The sequence below is a fragment of the Hemiscyllium ocellatum genome, chromosome 28, assembly GCF_020745735.1.
Source record: "Hemiscyllium ocellatum isolate sHemOce1 chromosome 28, sHemOce1.pat.X.cur, whole genome shotgun sequence".
In the NCBI taxonomy this organism is placed as follows: Eukaryota; Metazoa; Chordata; class Chondrichthyes; order Orectolobiformes; family Hemiscylliidae; genus Hemiscyllium; species Hemiscyllium ocellatum.
The window spans coordinates 6,524,831-6,542,824 of record NC_083428.1 but is presented as its reverse complement, the minus strand read 5'-3'; the positions used below and the strand labels follow the sequence as shown (position 1 = coordinate 6,542,824).

The window sequence follows — 17,994 nt, the reverse complement described above, 5'->3', positions numbered from 1 at the left end:
GTCAGTACGGTTTCTCGCTGTGGCATGTCGGAACTGGCCGTCGATGAGTAGAGCATCCTACCCCGTTCTTATGAGGGCATCCCTGAGTTCTTCCAAGTGCCCGTCACGTTTTTTTTAGATTAGATTCCCTTCAGTGTGGAAACAGGCCCTTCAGTCCAACAAGTCCACACTGACCCTTTGAAGAGCAACCACCCAGACCCATTCCCTACATTTACCTCTGACTAATGCACCTAACACAATGGGCAATATAGCATGGCCATTTCACCTGACCTGCACATCTTTGGACTGTGGGAGGAAACCGGAGCACCCGGAGGAAACCCAAACAGACACCAGGAGAATGTGCAAACTCCACACAGACAATTGCCCAAGATGGGAATTGAACCTGGGTCCCTAGCATTGTGAGGCAGCAGTGCTAACCACTGAGTCACCGTGTGAACAGATCAGGTGTACTCGTAGGGCTTGTTCGTAGGGGATGGCTGTTTTAATTTGTTTTGGGTGGAAGCTGGAGAAATGTAGCATTGTGAGGTTATCCATGGGTTTGCAGTAGAGTGAAGTGTTGAGGTGCCCATCCTTGATGGAGATGCATGCGTCCAAGAATGACACATTCTATGGATATCCTATGGACAAGACCTATGCATACACAGGATCTGTTCACACAGACACACACACACACACACACACTCCTACAGACACACAGACATTCCTGTAAACCCATACACTCACACAGATCCTCTCTCATATACTCATACATACAGCCCCCACCCATACGCGCATCCTCTCACAGACCTATACCCCTTTACACTCACACTCACACACATATACACACACTCTCACAGACATTCATAAACCCTGCCCACCCCGCCCCACACACACACACACACACGGTCACACACACACACATATAACTTTGTGGGGTGAATTTGTACTTGCAGAATTACATTTTACTTTGCTCAAAAACTGCATGAATCCATGTAAGATTTTGTAAATCCCTTTTTTAGATTAGAATCAGTCTGAATATTGTCTCACACAGGGAAGCTCATACCTTTAAATGATGTTATATCTGGGCCGATATAACATCAATTGTTAAAGTTCACTTGAGAATGTAACTTTTAAATGTTCTGTGATTTGCGTGTGAAAGAACTGAAACCAACATGCCCATTCTAAAAGATGAAAGACCTAACAAACAATCCAGGTCTTTTTCAATATATAATTTCAATTACATCACACTGTAAACTTCTGCAATAAATTCTGTGTCTTACAATCTTATACTCCACACCCACCTGATGAAGGAGCAGCGCTCCAAAAGCTAGTGCTTCCAAATAACCCTGTTGGACTATAACCTGGTGATGTGTGATTTTTAACTTTGGACACCAGGTTATCGTCCAACAGGTTTATTTGAAATCATAAGCTTTCGAAACGCTGCTCCTTCACCTGACAAAACCTGTTGGACTATAACCTGGTGTCATGTGACTCCTGACTTTGTCCACCCCAGTCCAACACCAGCACCTCTCCTTCTTCAACCACTGCAGTCCTGTGGGTTGACCCTCAATGCCCTTAGAGAGGGATTTCCAGGACTCTGACCCAGTGACACTGAAGGAACGGCGATATACTGTATTTCCAAGTCAGGATGGTGAGTGGCTTGGACGGGAAGTTGGAGGTGGTGGTGTTCCCATGTATCTGTTGTCAAAATCTTGGAATTTCCTTCCTAAGGGCATTGTGGGTCTACCTACCCTGTATGGAGTCCAGCAGCTCAAGAAAGTCGCTTACCATCACCTTCTCATGCACCAACAGATCCTGACTTTAGCAGCAATGATCATTTTGCACTACTGGCTCCAACACACTTACTGTGTGTCTGCTGGGATCTCAGAGTTACAGATTTGCAGTCATAGTCATGTACTCTATCAAAGCAGACCCTTCAGTCCAACTTGTCCATGCTGACCCGATATCCTAAATTAATCCAATCCCCTTTGCCAGCATTTGGCCCATATCCCTCTAAACCCTTCCTACTCATATACCTATCCAGATGTCTTTAAATGCTGTAATTGTACAGTCTCCACCACCTTCAATTTTTGATTTCAAAAAATACATTACTTATAGAAAATATCTTCATGTACATGCATAGCGCCAAATGCAGTTCAGTTCTGTACAGTAGCACATCAAGGAAACAAACAATCATTGAAGTTTGACTCTATCCAAACAAACCAAAGGCATCCCTTACTTGAATTAACAAATTGACTTGCATTTGAGGTACCAAGAGAGGGTCTGATAACTGGACAGACCCTCATTTACCTTCAGCAGGAAGCCCTCAGACAGGAGTCTTTCCCCATTATGCCTTGGTGGCAGCTGCTCCGAGCTTTCGTGTATCCCTCAGCACATAGTCCTCGACCTTGGAATGTCCCAGTCTGCAGCACTCGGTCGGGGTCAACTCCTTGCTCTGGGAGACCAACAGGTTTCAGGCAGACCAAAGGACATCTTTCACTGAGTGGATAGTCCTGCAGGAACAGTCAATGCTTGTCTCAGAGTGTGCCCCAGAGAGCACACCATTCAGCACAAACCTCCACATCTCGGAGCTGCTCGAGACGAAACTTGACAAAAACCATTGCATCTTCCTCCAAACTTCCTTTGCAAAGGCATATTCCGCAAGGAGATCCGTGACTGTCTCTCTGCTGTGGCAGAGAGTCCGGCTACACATGAAGGATCTGACAGGCCTGCCCGTCTCACCACCAGCTGAGCGATGTCTTGGAGCTTGTTGGGATGTTCTGGCGATGAGGCATTCTGCTGAATGACTTTGACAGTCTGCTCAGGGAACCACGCAACAGTATCCACCCTCTCCTTTTCCCTCAGGGTCTCGAGGACACCACATGCTGACCATGTCCTGGTGGATTATGATCAAAAGTGTTTCTCTGCGTTCATTTCTCCACAGGGGACACATGAAATGGAACAGTCCAACTACTTCGAGTGTTCTGCGGCAGCGTGGCCAGTCTCATCCTTCACAACCCTGGAGACAGGTAGATCCTCAGTATGTAGTGACACTTGGTGTTTGTGTACCAAGGGTCTATGCACAGCTTGATGCAGTCATACGCAAAGGTGGCCATCAGGATGAGGGTAGTGTTGGGTACGTTCTTCCGCCATTATCCAGAGTTTTGTATATGGTATCGCTGTATACACAGTCCATCTTAGACCTCCAGGTTAAGAGGTTGACTGTAATGGCACCATTTTGTACAACAGAGAGAATGCCTCTTACCTGGTGACCAGGGTTTTAACTGCAATGGAGAGGGAGCAGTGCTCCAAATGCCCAGTTTCTGCCTCACCTTGGTGATGCACTCCACCAAAAATTTTGCACATGCTCCAGCTCCTCTGAAGCATGTTCCCAGCACCTCCAGATCATCTGTGCTGGCGGTGAAGGGGATAGAGGATTGGTCTGCTCAGATCCCTAAGAACATGGCCTTGCTCTTGCCTCGATTTCCCTCAGCTCCCGAGGCCAGTTTGAACTGGTCACAGAGGCTCATGGGTCTGAGCACTGACAGAGGATCCAAGCAGAACACAGTGACACCATCCACATCCAGGGGGACTTTGAGCTGCAGGCCCCTCCCCACTACCTGGAATAGTCACCCCTCTCAGGCTTGCATCCTTCCTGATGGACTCAGTCAAAGGCTCTATTACAGCACACACACAGAAGGCAGGAGAGAGTGGGCTTCCAGGAGTTTTATTCTTTTCTAACAGCATGAGAGCCTTGGTCAGCTAATCCAGAAAGTGCGGCTGGTCCAGCCCCTTCCATGTGCTGTCGTCTAAGACCTCTGTGATAGCAGACAGGTACGACTGGGAGGTCGTGCTGTCTGTGGGCTTCGTGTCATACAGACCTGTGTAGAAGAATTTGCTGATCCTCAGGATGTCATACTGAGGTGATGTTACTGAGCTATCTTCCTCCTTCAGGCTGCTGAGCACAGAGCCCTCCCTGTGAACCTGCTGGAAGAAGAAACGCGAACATATCTCGTCCTGCTCCACGGTATGGACTCTGGACTGGAACATTATCTTGGAGGCCTCCGAGGCAGGTGTCTTCACCTCCTGGAGATCCTCTGTGACATCGACCCCCATAAGCAGGTTCTGAGTGGCTTTCCCAATCTCTTGCTCTTGCCTTCTGAACACCTTTGGGGATAAAGAACTCTTGATGTTCCCTTTGTCTGTCTCCCACCAGTCTGTTGGAGACTCAAAGAGCGGTTTCATGGTTCTCCAACCTGAGTAGTCCCTTTTGGGTTCCTCTGGGGTGACCAGTTTCACGTTCAGCTTCCAAGTTCCCTTGCCTGGCTACTGGTTGACCTGGATGTGACAAATGGCCAGCAGGAGGCAGTGGTCAGATAGGAACACCAACTTGACCTGACTGAGAACGTACGGGACACGAGCAGGAAATCAATTCTTGAGCGGATAGACCTGTCTGGCCATGAGCAGGTGTATCTACACTGCGCTCCGTCTGCAGGGGTGCTGAAGGTATCATGTAGCTTGATGACTTTGACCATGTCCACCAGGAGTGTGGACATGGAAACCAGTTCGCTGTTAGCCCCTCCCCAGACCATCCATCATCTTCGATGATGCGGGTGAAGTCTTCGGGCAGAATGGCAGGCCCGGATGTGGGAACATCTGCAGAGGCTGGCACTCAGAATGGCAAAGCCAGCTAATTCCCTTTCAGTGAAATTGACAATTACAACTGGCCCAGCACAGATTGGGGAAAAAAAACCCAGCTTCCTCTCACTTTGCCCACAGTGCTTTCATGAATTGCACCGTGGCTGCCATTCCTGCATCGGCTAAGGTTATTATGCAGCTTTCAACTTTGCCTAAGGTATGTGACCCTCAGGTCAAACTTACCACCAGGAGCTGTCTCTCTCTCTCTCTCTGTCTCTGATGAAGGAGCAGCCTACAGTCTTCTGGGATTACAGTGGATTTGGGAATTTGCCAGTTGGATAGATGGTAGGCTTGTGGCACAGTGTGGCCCCAAAAACATGGGCTCAGTTCCTCTGCCAGTTGAAGTTACTCAGCAGCTCCTTTTCCCCATGCCTTGACTTGTGGTGACAGTCAGGTTAAATGCATCATCAGTTATCTCTCTGTAATGAGAAAGCAGCTCAACAGGACTGTAGTGATTTTATCGATAACTGAACCACTGTGTGAGCTCTCAATCCAAATGACCTGCTCTTTCAGAAAACAGAGTTCACCATTAGTCACTCTATGTTGTGAAGCCAGAAACCAATGTGAACAATATTACATTGCAGTCATCAAAACACATGGTGCGGTCTTTGGGAACTGCATTTACCATAAATAAGAAGTTGCCTCACTTCAGATTTCCTTGAAACATTAGTACAAGTATAAATTCCCCTAAAGTAACCCAGCAGCTACTCATGAAATGAAACGGCTACAGTTTCCTGGGCAGTTTTCAGTGAGTAGGGATGGTGTGTGTGTGTGTGTGTGTGTGTGTGTGTGTGTGTGTGTGTGTGTGTGTGTGTGTGTGTACTTCTTGATGAAGGACTTATGCCTGAAACATCGATCCCCCTGCTTCTCACATACTGCCTGACCTGCTGTGCTTTTCCAACACCACACTCTCGACTCTGATCTCCAGGGTCTGCAGTCCTCACTTTCACCGACTGGATTACTAGCGCAGTGACATTTGTTAAGATCTCACCTAGTGTTACTATTGGACAAGTAAGAACCAGACGCCTGGAGGAAGAACGCCTCACCTTCCGCCTCGGAACACTTCAACCCCAGGGCATCAATGTGGATTTCAACAGTTTCCTCATTTCCCCTTCCCCCACCTCACCCGAGTTCCAAACTTCCAACTCAGCACTGTCCCCATGACTTGTCCGGAATTGTCCGACCTGCCTATCTCCTTTTCCACCTATCCACTCCACCCTCTCCTCCCTGACCTATCACCTTCATCCCCTCCCCCACTCACCCATTGTACTCTATGCTACTTTCTCCCCACCCCCACCCTCCTCTAGCTTATCTCTCCACGCTTCAGGCTCACTGCCTTTATTCCTGATGAAGGGCTTTTGCCAGAAACGTCGATTTTGTTGCACTTTGGATGCTGCCTGAACTGCTGCGCTCTTCCAGCACCACTGATCCTGAATCTGGTTTCCAGCATCTGCAGTCATTGTTTTTACCTCCTTTGGGTAGTACTCAAATGACTCCTTATACTTTCTTTGCCATGAACTGTGGAGATGATTCATTGAATCAATAAACCAACATGAACTCTTCAGCAACTCTGCGAGACTACCTTTACTTTGTTCTAATAACCTGCGGATTTCTAGCCAATCTCTCTGCGTTTGGAAATTTCAAAATGTAAACTTATCTCTTGAAGTGGCTGTGTCTTCCCCATCCTGCCCTACAATCCTATGAAGAGAGAAAACTAAAACTTGCACTGACTTCAGGCAGATTTCCTCCAAACGCTCTAAAAAAACTTCCAATCTAAAGTAAACCTCCCTAATCTGAAATCAGTTGTTGATTATTGTCATGTTTACTGGATCAGCTATAAAGCCCTGGTATAAGCATTGCCGTCCATTAACAGTCCAGGGTTTTGCAGTCACCAACTCTCTGGATTATATCATTGTTTCAGCTGTTTTTAAAAAACCCCGTCACGGAAATAACCAACGCCCATATACCACTATTCTGATAACTGAAATTTAAATTGATTTCTATTGCACACCTTTAATTAACACCATGCCATTCTTCCTCAAAGCCACTGCACCACCATCACTAAAGTGAATAATCTGCTTCTTTACCTCATTGCTGCTTGTGGTGACACACTCTAACTGCACTCAAATGTGTAAGGGGAGTCACTGGACGAAACACTTTTCAAGATATCCTAATACGGTGGCATGACTGAAATGAGTTGAGATCGTCAAACTCAACACAGACCAAGAGACCTCCATTTCAAATCTTCTCACCCTCCAGTTTAGTTCCTGCACAAATTCGGTGCAAACAGCTTGTCCAAAGATGAGACGAATTTATGATGCCTCTCTTCCAACAAACTGTTTCTTCTTGTCAACAAAGCACCAGAATTTGAAATTCCACCAGCTGCCATGTTTGGATTTAGTCCTATGACCCGAAAGTATTAGCCTGCAGTTTAAGGTTATTAACCCCGGTGACATTCCCAATGTGACCCTGTCTTTGTATTGCCCAATTGATTTGGAGGTGCCACTGTTGGACTAAGGTGAGATGGCACCTACTATGAGCAGACACTGTTTGTGAAAAATCCTATTACTCAAGGCAGTGAGGTTAGAGATTGGGTCACTTTCCTATTCTCGTTCACCCTCCTTCATCACAGAACTCAGAAGTGACAAAAGCTTCCTGTAACATTGAGCAAGTCCATCAGGTTGACCGTGGGAATACGGTTGTGATGGTGAGTGTCTCACAGACGCTTTTTGTATTCTTTGGTGGGTTGTGATGTTGCCAGGACAACCTGTATTTGTTGCCCATCTCTTGTTGCCCTTGAGCGGCCTGGCTTCCTCAGCCATTTCAGTGAAAAGGCAACCACATTGCTGTGGGTCTGGAGTCGCGTGTGGACCAGACTGAGTAAGGGCAGCAGGTTTCCTTCACGAAAGAACATTAATGAACCACAGACCAGCTTTCAATTCGAAGTTCATTAATGAATTGAATTCCACCAGTTGCCATAATCACAGCATTCACCTGGGACCCTCTGGATTCCTGGTCCAACAACATTCCCTTTTTCTTGTCATCTCAGTCCATCCCTGATGGTTTGCCAATGGAAGCTTGAGTGACCACGCTCAATGTTTCTAGGAAGCTGAATTCCATGGACACTCTCTTGCTCAAGTAGGTGAGCGGCAGAGAAAAGGTTGAAATGGTTTTGGAAGAGTTAGATCATTTGCGGTTGGAATTTCTATTTCGGATCTGAGAATAGATCTTAGAGAAATGCATCCTCCTTCAGCAGCACAGTATTTCCCAACAATCAATCTCACGCCAAGTTAGATCCTTCCAATCATCCTGTGGGCTGATCTATCACAGGAAGTTGGGGTGGCCAAGTCACTGAATATATTTAAGAAAGAGATTGATACATTTTTAGATTTGAAATGATGTATAGGGAGAAAGCAGGAATATGACAATAAGATTGAGTGGAACAGTCTAAAAGGACCGAATGGCCGACTCCTGCTCCTAGTTTCAGTAAAATGCTAAATTATAGGGTGTTCTGTGGCTGTGAATCTCCATTGATGAAGGAATGAGATGATACCTCACAACAAGGTAGAGTCCTTTGAGAAAATTATCAAGATTCCTTTCATAACATCACTATCAGCACACTTTTGACCCATTCCCTAGGATCAGTGAGCAAGATCAACTCTGCCATCATTGCCAGTGTCACTATCCCCATCATCTCTACCATCGCCATCCCCACCACCTACACCATCTCCACCATCCTCACTGTCCCACCATCACTATCCCCATCATCACCATTCACACCATCACCATACCCACAATCACCATCCCCACCATTACCGTCTCCACCATCCCCACTGTCTACACCATCATCACCATCATCACCATCCCCACCATCTCCACAATCCCCACCCCTGCCATCCCCGCTGATTCCACTAACATCATTCTCACTGTTCTCACCATAACCATCCCCATCCCCACTGTCTCCATCACCACTATCCCCTCTGTCTCCAGCACTACCACCAGTACTACAGGGCTTGTTCCTGTGCATAACAATGTCACCAACATCACCATCATCCATCAACCCTCTATGATTTAGTACTATACCCTGTGGCATACTAACCAGAAAGAAGATGAGGAGTTAGTGGTTAGTTACTTTAGTTCACATTAAACCTTAACATAACTAATAACAAAAAATGCAAACAAACAAATTTCATCATGAATAGGCCATTCAATCTTGTGGCCTACACCACTATTCAGTCAGGTGATGGTTGATCTGACATTCCTGCCTGATTCCAATAACCTTTGATTCCCAGTTGGTGAAGAATCTATTTATCTCTGTCAATGACCCAACCCCACCAATTTCTGGAGAAGAGAGTTCCAAAGACTTATGAACCTCCGAGAGAACATCAATCCTCCTCATCTCCATCTTAAATGGGACAACCCTCAGTTTTAAACAGTGTCCCCTCCTTCTAGTCTCTCCCACAAGGTACAACCTCTTTTCAGCATCTGCCATCCCCAGAAGCGTCATACACTTTTTTGAGAGAACTATTTTACACATGGTTAATGACTCAGAGGGCACGGTTCTCTCTTCCTGTTCAGCTTTGATCCATTGAGGCCAGATGGTCGCATTGTGCTGGGGACAGACACCCAGCTGTGATGTCCACTGACACAACAACAGAGATTGCTGGAAAAACTCAGCAGGTCTGGCACCATCTGTGGAGGGAAAGCAGTGGTAACGTTTTGGGATCCAGTGGCCCTTCTTCAGAACCTTGTTGTTTTTGATTCCCAGGACCCGCTGATCTTTGTGAGTTTTTTTCTCCCCCTCTTTGTCATTTCCACTGAATCGGTCAATGAGTGGCTGGAGGGCAAATTCAAGGGCACCAGCAGGTCTCCAGGCTGGACCCTGTGTCTCCCATGGAGCACCAGGTTCCCTTGGCAGGTAAATGAATGTGACTTTAAAGTGACAATGTCCTTTGCACCCAAAGCTGAGTAGGTTGGGTGGCCTCCACACTCACAGGCAGCATTGGGCCTTGGTCTGTTGTCTGCAAAGCCTGGCAACTATATTCCACCTTAGGTCATAGGTGTGCAGCTGGAAAAGCACAGCAGATCAGGCAACATCCGAAAAAGAGAGAACAAGCTAACGTTTCGAGTCTAGATGGCTCTTTACAACAGGCCTTATGTCTGTTGTCTGAAAGGTTTTGGAAAGGATTATAAGAGATAGGATTTATAAACATCTAGCAAGTAACAATTTGTTTGGAGATAGTCAACATGGTTTCGTCAAGGGCAGGTCGTGTCTCACAAACCTCATTGAGTTTTTTGAGAAGGTGACCAAGCATGTGGATATGGGTAGGGCAGTTGATGTGGTATACATAGACTTCAGTAAAGCCTTTGATAAAGTTCCACATGGTAGGCTGTTGGAGAAAATACAGAGACATGGGATTGAGGGTGTTTCACAGTTTGCATTAGAAACTGGCTTCCTGAAAGAAGGCAGCGAGAGGTGGTTGATGGAAAATATTCAGCCTGGTGTCCGGTTACTAGTGGTGAGCCACAAGAATCCGTTTTGGGACCACTGCTGTTTGTCATTTTTATAAATGTCTTAGATGCAGGCATAGGTGGATAACACTAAAGTTTTCAGATGACACTAAAGTTGGAGTGGTGGACAGTCTGGAAGAATGTTACAGGTTACAGGGGGACTTAGCTATACTGCAGAATTGGGATGAGGGAGTTCAATGCAGATAAATGTGAGGTGATTCACTTTGGGAAGAATAACAGGAAGGCAGAATACTGGCTCAATGGAAAGATTCTTGGTTTTGTGGATGTGCAGAGGGATCTTGGTGTCCATGTACATAGATCCCTGAAAGTTGCCACCCAAGTTGATGGTGCTGTTAAGGAGGCATGGTGGGTTTTATTGGTAGAAGGATTCAGTTCTGGAGCCGTAATGTCATGCTGCAACTCTACAAAATGCTCGTGCAGTCACACTTGGAATATTGTGTACAGTTCTGGTCGCCCCATTACAGGAAGGATGTGGAAGCATTGGAAAAGGTACAGAGAAGATTTACCAGGATATTGCCTGGTCTGGAGGGAAGGTCTTATGAGGAAAGACTCTGAGACTTGGGTCTGTTCTCATTGGCGAGAAGAAGGCTAAGAGGGGATTTGATAGAGACATACAAGACGATCAGAGGATTAGTTAGGGTAGACCGTGAAAGTCTTTTTCCTAGGATGATGATGTCAGCTTATACGAGGGGGCATAGCTACACATTGAGGGGTGACAGATTTAAGACAGATGTCAGAGGCTGGTTCTTTACTCAGAGAGTGGTAAGGGCGTGGAATGCCCTACCTGCCAATGTAGTGAACTTAGCCACATTAGGGAGATTTAAACAGTCCTTGGACAAACACATGGATGATGATGAGATAGTGTAGGGGGATGAGCTGAGAATAGTTCACAGGTTGGCGCAACATCAAGGGCTGAAGGGCCTGTTCTGCGCTGTATTGTTCTATGTTCTATGTTCTGTGTTTATCAGAGCTTCTGTGGTGCAGAGGAGGCAACATTTATGGGAGCGTTGGAGAGGTTTATTATGGAGTGTAGGGTGCTGGGGAGAAGGGATGATGATAGTTCAGATTAAGTGATCAGAAAGAGACAAAAAAAACTGCAGATGCTGGAATCCTGGGTAGACAGGCAGGAGGCTGGAAGAACAGAGTGAGCCAGGCAGCATCAGGAGGTGGGGAAGTCAACCTATCAGGTGTAACCTTTCTTCAGGACTGGGGCTGGGAGTGGGGGGAGTAGCAGATAAAGGGAGTGGTGGGGGCAGGGTGGTGAAGTGAAGATAGATGAAGACAGGTAGAAGGTATGGCCTGGTTGGTCAGTGGGAGGAATGAATCTGGTTGGTGGAAGAGAGCAGTGGAAGGGAGGGGGAGGGGCTGGGAAGGGAGTCAGGGGATGGGGAGGGAGGTTATTTGAAACTGGAGAACTCAAAGTTGCGTCCTCCAGGCTGTAGGGTGCCTAGGTGAAAGATAAGGTGTTGTTCCTCCAATAGGAACTGTGGTTTGTTTTGGCAACAGAGGAGGCCAAAGATGGTCATATCAGAAAGGGAGTGGTTGGGGGACTTGAAATGGGCAGTGACTGGGGTCCCACTGGGGTGGGGGAGGGGAGAGAGGAATATGATGACAGGTAAAAGAAAGGGAAGGAATGAGAGTGGGTTCATAATTTGAAGGTATTGCACCCAGCTACTGTCACTTCTAATATCAATCAACTCCCACTCAACTCCAGAATCAATAGATGTGAAGCTGGAACAGCACAGCAGATCAGACAGCATCTGGGGAGCAGGAAAGACAACCATTTGGGCTGAAACATTGGCTCTCCTGCTCCTTGGATGCTGTCTGACCAACTATGCTTTTCCAGATTCACTCTAGTTTCCAGTATCTACAGTCCTCACTGTCTCCTACATTCCACCTTAACACCTCTGGGAGTCTGGAGGACAACTGCAATGAGCCCATCATCCTACGGCTGCAGGTTTTAACGGACATTAACGGGATCAACTCGTTTCCCACTGCCCACAGACATTCCCACCGTCTCTTTGCCCTCTGGGTAAATGGCTCAGGATTGGGATAGAGCCAGGGATAGCAGCAGCATCAAGTTTGGATAAAATCCTCTCAGTGCCAATGTGTCAGCTGATGAGAGGGGCAAGGCTTATAGCAGGACTCACCAAAACAAATGCACTCACTCTCCAATTTCCCAAGTCTATTCACCTCAGGGTCTACGTGGTCTGGTTGACACTGCTGTCTATGAGCAAGTTAAACAGAACTCAAGGTTGAAGTGAGGTGATCTCTCCAGTGAAATGCAGGAACAAGAATAGGCCATTCAGCCCTTCGAGTCTGCTCGTCCAATCAATGAGATGGTGTCTGATCTGATTTTAGCCTCAACTCTACATTCTTGCAGAACTCCAATACTCTTTCATCCTCTGTCTAATCAAGAATCAACCTAATTCAGCCTTAAAACTATTTTAGAATTCTGCATGCACTGCCTTCTGGGCCGGCAGTTCCAAAGACTTGCAACCATCTGACAGAAAGAAAAGCTTCCTCATCTCTGTCTTAAGTGGCGATCCCTACGTTTTAAACTGTGACTCCTTGTTCCAGATTCCCCTGCAAGAGGAAGTGTTCTTTCCACGTCCACTTGCTCAGGTCGCAGCAAGATTTTATAAGTCACCTTTAAATGCCAGAGGATACATGCCTAGTCAGTCTTGTCTCTCCTCTCGTTCCAGGTATTAATCTAGTAAGCACTCTTTGAACTGCTTCCAATATATTAACATCCTCCCATAAGTAAATGACACAGGACTCCAGATGCAATCTCTCCAATAAGCTATACATCTGAAATATAACCTCCATACTCTGTATTCAATCCCCTCACAATAAACCATAACCTTCTATACATTTTTCTCTGTTTTTCTTTCTTTTTCCTTCACCCATTTTGTGTATGTGTAGGTGCAGACCATAACCTTCGATCAGCTTTCCAGGTTACTTTTGGATTGGATGGTTAATTAACACAAATTCTTGATCTGAATTCAAGCCCAGTCATTTACAACATGGATTAACAGGGAAGTTGACAGGGGGGACTTGAATTTGTAGATCATCTTTCATGACCAAAGGATGTCCGAAAGTGCTTTCTAGCTATTGAGCTACTTTCATAGGATGGTCTAATATGGAGAAGACCGCAGTCAATTAGTACACAGCAAGCTGCAGAAGGAAAGGCAATGTGAGAATGACTGGGTAAACTGTGCTGTCCATTGAGACTCAAGCTGCAACTGAGTGATTGAACAAAACAATGGGGAAATGGAAGGGAAGGGTGGTTAGACTTCCAGCTTCACTGATTGGTTGGTTGGTGATCTAAAGGAGCAAGTCCATCACTTCTCCCTTTCAGAACCCACCTGATCTTTAATCTGCTGCTTTCAGGGGTATGTGAAGCAGGCAGATCTCACAGGGGCATCTGATCCAGCCTGCCCAGTTACACCCAGATCACTGTCTGAATGGGGGTTCCTGCCTGCTCTAGTCTCCAGTGCTACCTATAAGAGCACAACAGTCACGTGGAAGGTCAGGCTGAAAAATGTCAGCTACGACTCATTGCCAAATCTGGGTCAGAAGGTCAAGGTTCACCCTCATTCTAGAGACACGAACACAGAATCGGGGCTCACACGCTTACTGCAGTGCCACACTGTCAGAGGCACCACCATCTGGAAGGGACATTAGGCTGAGGCCCTGCCTGTCCATTCAGCTAGATGTAAACAATCCTACATCACAACTGGGGGAAAATAAAACAGCATTCTCCCTAATGTCCCGGTCATAATTAATTCCTCACTTAACATCAATAGAAGCTGCTTATCTGCTCGCGCTCACATTGCTGGTTGTGGGAACTGAATGGATAACAGTTCGCCATTATGATTTCCACTCTACAACAGTAACTGCACTTCAAAACACATTATTGGCTGCAGTTTGTGTCAGGAAACATCTACATCAGGTCAAATTATCCTGGAATACAGACAACGAAGTTTACCTGTTCTGGTTCAACGAATCCATATTGGAAAGTATATGTGCGAATGAGTGTGAATGTGTGTGTGCGCGCGTGTGTGTTTTAATGTAGCTTTGTGTGAGTTTTGTATCTGAGTGCCTGTGAGCATTTCACTGTGTGTGTATGTATTTGATTTTGTGGTATATGTGTTTGGTGTTGTGTGTGTGTATGTTTGAGTGCATGTGTGAGTGTTTGTGTCTGAGTTGAGTGTGTGTGTGTGTGTGTGTGTGTACTTGTTTGTGTCAAAGCATATATGTGAGCATATGCACTAATGATTGTGCACTAAAGTCTATTTGTATGTATATGAGTGTCCGTAGGCCGGTCTGATAAATAAATATGCGAGCAAACTCTACATCAATCTACAAAACACACATATTACAATTTTAATATTGTAAAGCCAGCAATAAAGTTTCTTTACCCTGAAACGTTCCGTCTCCTACACTGTGCGAGGTTTCCACATTTCAGGACGAGAGTAACTAGTGGATAGAAGTCTCTCCATGCCGTATCTGACTGTTCTGCACTTAGCAGCCGCAATTACTGTATGTGCCTTAGACTTCCTGTTCAGGATGAATGAGACATCAATTGCTGAGCAGCTTCCTGCTTCTAACCAGGCTTAAACTTCCCCTCCTTAACCTACATAACAGTGCAAGTCTACATAATGATAGCTATGCACTCCAGAGGTCATTCACACTGTGAAGTGTCCTGCTATGAGTAAACGAGTTCAGTAATTTCTGATTTTGTTTGAGATTTTCATGATCCACAGTTCTTTGTTTCTTGTTCATTGGATAGTTCCTTTTGATTTCCATTGACTTTAGTTTTGTTCAGGTTCCTTGAGGCCACACTTGGTCAAATGTTGTCTTGATGGAGTCGACAAAATGTGGAGCTGGAAAACTTACTCGGTCAAGCAGCATCAGAGGAGTGGGAGAGTCGACGTTTCAGTCAGGACACCTTGTCAGGACTCCTGTTGTCTTGATGTCAAGGGTAGTCATTCTCACCTCACCTCTGGAGTTCACGTTTGGACCAAAGTTATAATGAGATCAAAAAGAAGAAATGATTTGGAGATGTCAGTGTTGGACTGGAGTGGACAAAGTTAAAGATTACAACACACCAGGTTATAGTCCAACAGGTTTAATTGGAAGCCAAACTGAGCAGATTGTTGCTGAGCAAATGCCACCTGTTAGTGCTATCAACTCTCCCTCCCAGCACCATGGTGAGAATTGAGGGTAGATGGATGGAGCAGGGTCTAGAATGTCCTGCCTTTTATGAACCGCTCAGAGCTGGGCGATTTCCTCCATTGCTGGGTGGAGACCGTTGCTGTAATTAAGCTGGAACAGCTTGGCCAGGGACTGGCCATGGAGCACTAAGCCAGGACGTTTGCAGAGCCCAAAGCCCTTGCAATATTTGGTGTGTTCAGTCACTTCTTGACATCATATGGACTGAACCGAATTGGTTGAAGGTTGGTCTCTGTGATAGTGGATGCCTCAGTGGGAGGTATAAGTGGATCATCAACTCTGCACTTCTGGCTGAGGACAGATCCAAAGCTCTGCACTGGTGTGTTGGGCTCTCCCATCACTGAGAATGAGGATATATGTGGAGCCTCCTCCTCCAGTGAATCGGTTAATTGTCCACCACCATTCATGGCTGGATGTGGCAGGGCTGCAGATCTGATCTGTTGGTTGTGGAATCACTTAGCTCTGTCTATTGTGTGCTGCCTTTCCTTTCTAGTGACCCGGTCTCACACGTAGTCCTGTGTTGGACATCCATTAGGTTGATATCTCAGTGTTAGGTCTGCCTATGCAGCTCCTCCTTTGAGATTTTGATCATTTGAATTGTTTCCCTTTGGTTTCTCCTGGGTTATGGGGGAGACCGTGGTGCAATGGCAGTGTGCCTAGATTAGTGTCTCAGATTAAGGCCATGATATAGAAGTAGAATTCGGTTCATTGAGTCTGCTCCACCATTCAATCAAAGCTGATATGTTTCTCAATCCCATTCTCCTGACTTCTCTCTGTAACCCTTGATCCCCTTACTAATCAAAAACCTGTCTCTGTCTTAAATACACTCAATGATTTGGCTTCCAAAGCCCCCTATGACAATGAGTTCCACAGACTCACCCCCACTGGCTGCAAAATTCCTCCTTATCTCAGTTCTATAAGGTTGCCCCTTCACTCTGAGACTGTGCCCTTTGGACCTAGTCTCTCCCACGAGTGGAACCATAGTCACTGCATCCACTCTATCCAGGTCTCTCAGTAATCTGGAGGTTTCCATGAGCTTTCGCCTCATCCTTCTAAACTCCATTGAGTGCAGACCCAGAATCCTCAACTACTCCTCAGATGACAAACCGTTCATCCCCTGGATCATTCGTGTGAACCCCCTATGGACCCCCCCCCCCGACACCACCATATCTTTCATTAGATACAAGATCCAAAACCTCTCACAATATTTCAGATGTGGTCTGAGCAGAACTTCATACAGCCTCCGCAATACGTCTCTGCCTTTGTATTCGAGCCCTCTCGAAATGAATGCTAACATTGCATTTGTCTTCCTAACTCTTAATGCTCTGGGGGACCGCTGTTCCAAATTGATCATGGCTGCTGGTGGAATTTAAACTCAATCAACAGTTCATCTAAATAACAGGAAAGTATTGCCATTAAAGCCCACCTGGTTCACCAATGTCCCTTGACGAAGGAAATCTGCTGACCTTACGGAGTCAGGTCGACAAGCAACTTCAGATAGTGAGCTTAATGATACTATGAAATGTCCTGGCAAGCTGTTCAGTTCAAGGGCAATTAGGGATGGACAGCAAAAGCTGTCCTTGCCTGTTATATCCACAGAGAAAAAAACTTCAGATGCTGGAATCCAAGGGAGACAGGCAGGAGGCTGGAAGAACACAGCAAGCCAGGCTACATCAGGAGGTGGAGAAGTCAACGTTTCGGGTGTAACCCTTCTTCAGGACTGGGGATGGGTGTAAGGAGAGCTGCAGAAAAGGGGGGAGGTGGGGCAAGGTGGTGAGGTGGGGATAGGTGAAGACAGGTAGATGGTACAACCTGTTTGGTCAGTGGGAGGAATGAATCCGGTTGGTGGCTGGAAGGAAGGGTCGATGAGAGGAATGGAAGGGAAGGGAGGGGGAGGGGCTGGGAAGGGAGTTGGGGGATGGGGAGGGAGGTTATTTGCAATTGGAGAACTCAATGTTGAGTCCTCCAGGCTGTAGAGTGCCCAGGCAGAAGATAAGGTCTTGTTCCTCCATTAGGAGCTGAGATTTGTTTTGGCATTGGAGGACAGCAAGGTTGGTCATGTTGGAAAGGGGAATTAAACTGGGCGATGACTGGGGGGGTCCGGTTGGGCACTGCTGGCCCGGATGAGATGCTCGATGAAACGTGCCCTGAGTTTATGTTTGGTCACCCTGAAGTAGAGAAGACCACACCGGGAGCACCTCATGCAGTAAACTAAGTTGGAGGAGAGGTAGGTGAGTCTCTCTCTGTGGGAAATACCCACATCCCACGCAATAATTTTAAAAATCGGTGGCCCCAATTTTACGCAACTTTTCCACATTTTACTGAGATTCGTCAAACCAGAGTTTGACTAATCGTCCTCTCTCCATTCACTCCTTTCCACCAACAAATCAATCCTGTGCAGAATCTTGTCCTTATCAGTGTGTTCTAGTTAAAAACCAGGTCCACTCACTGCGTGCGGTGTTGAAGATCAAACCCTTTGCATCATCAATGGAGATAATTGGCAGCAGAGTTGGGAGAGTTTAAATTTCAAATACATCCAGTGAAAGA

The 17,994-nt window shown here is 46.3% G+C and overlaps 1 protein-coding gene across 1 annotated transcript in view; it reads right to left on the bottom strand.

The window, feature by feature from the left end:
* LOC132829169 (tyrosine-protein kinase JAK2-like) overlaps positions 1–14,736 on the bottom strand; it is a 115,906-nt gene extending 101,170 nt beyond the window's left edge. The window contains exon 1 of the mRNA XM_060846514.1: positions 14,634–14,736. The gene's annotated coding sequence lies outside the window, so the exon portion shown is untranslated. The remainder of the gene's footprint in view (positions 1–14,633) is intronic.
* Positions 14,737–17,994: the final 3,258 nt, after the last annotated feature.